Source organism: Musca domestica, unplaced genomic scaffold (genome assembly GCF_030504385.1).
Source record: "Musca domestica strain aabys unplaced genomic scaffold, Musca_domestica.polishedcontigs.V.1.1 2, whole genome shotgun sequence".
In the NCBI taxonomy this organism is placed as follows: Eukaryota; Metazoa; Arthropoda; class Insecta; order Diptera; family Muscidae; genus Musca; species Musca domestica.
In genome coordinates, this window is record NW_026712249.1 from 47,665,857 (window position 1) to 47,667,717 (window position 1,861).

Consider the following 1,861-nt stretch of genomic DNA (forward strand, 5'->3'; position numbering starts at 1 on the left):
AGGTCATGAATTTGAAATAAGAGCATGGTGTGCATCGAAATTGCCGGTCAGTCCTTGCGGAAGGACATTTTCCATTTTTTCCATCACTAGGTTTATCAACAGTTCCATATACCTTACCAGCGTCATTTAATGAACAGCAATTCGGACCATGCACTCTGCCGGATTAAGCTACTACGTGCCAGCGCATATCGGTAACTTAAGAAAGTGCCAGTGGCAAACTCAAACCATTCGCCAATGCAATATATCACAACAGCAGGAAGAGGAGGGAGGAGGATGCTCCAGCCAACAGTCGGCATCAGCATCATTGCACAGGCATCGTTGTCGCCTCCCTCAGCGCTAATCAATCCAAAAAAGTTAACTTGTATCGGCATTAAAATCTGCAAAGAGACATAAAAAATCAACTCGTTATCCTATGAGTTAGGCACAGCATTGCTGTGATGTGTGAGTTTTAGTTTGCGTTACAAAAGAACAAAAAAAAGAACAGGGTTGCCGCTGCAATTCAATTCTAGTTTGTTCAGTTTTTCCCCTTTTTATACCTTCAGCTTTATGGCTAGAGAGGGAATACGTAATTTGATACGGCCAAAACGTGCCTAGTCGAAATAAGGGTTTTAGACCCTAGGTCTTTTGGACCAAATCCGTTTCAGGACATTCGGAGTCGATATAGCGATGTACGTCCGTCCGTCCGCCTGTCTGTCTGTTTGGCTGGTGCGCACGATAACTTACGAAGGGTGTACTCGATTTGGTTCAAACAAGGTATATTTTTGTCAAAATTAGATCGAGTTCGGATATGGGCAACATCGGTTACTCCTTCTGGTATCTCTCACACAAAAGGTCGAAATTTATTTTCTGAAAAGAAACAGAAACTATAATCCGATTTTGTTCCAACTTTGCAAGTTATAATATTTGCATCAGTGCTAGGTCAGGTGCAAAAATGGACAATATCGGTCCACTCCGCTAAGTTGCCCCCTCCATTTTGAATAATTACAATTCTTATAAAATGTGATGTAAGAGTCCGTTTGTCTTCAAATTTTACACATCCCAATAATTTTATTAACCCAAGGTCACAAGGTGACAAGATGGAATACATCGGACCACTCCTTCTGGTACCTCCACCAAAAAAGGAAGAAATTTTCAAAAAAAAAAAAAAAAATAAAATAAAATAAATAAAATAAAAATAATATTTTCTGCATAGAAAGGGAAGCAAATCCTAATATTTGCGTCAGTTCTAGGTCAGGTGTAAAAACGGAAAATATCGGTCCACTCCATCAAGTGCCTCCTCAAACAAAGGGTATATTTTTGAATTATTATAACTCTTATAAAATGTGATGTAAGAATCCGATTGTCTTAAAATTTCGCACATTGCAATATTTTTATAAATCCAAGATCTTCTTTATTATCCGATTGAGATGAAATTTTCCAAACAACATTTGTTTGTCCCAAGGACGAACCCTATTGAGTTTTGTGAGAATCGGTAAAAAATTTAGATATAGCTCGCATGTATATATATATGGAATTATGCACATACAACCAAATTAGGTCTGAAAATAAGTATGCCAAATTCGAAATCGGTTCAGATATAGCTATAGCTCCCATATATATTGTTCATCCGAATTGTTATTTTTGTCCTCCGCAGCCGTAAAATGCACTCTGTAATAGCAATATTTGGGGAAATATGTCAAATGCCGTTCAGAAATACCCTTACTGAATTTTATCGAGATCGTCTAATATTTGTCCAAATGGGATGGAATTTGGCACATACGACCGAATTGAGTCTCGAAGCTAGTATGTCAAATTAAGTGAAGATCGGTTCAGATATAGCTATAGCTCCCATATACATTGTTCATCCGATTTGTTGTATTTG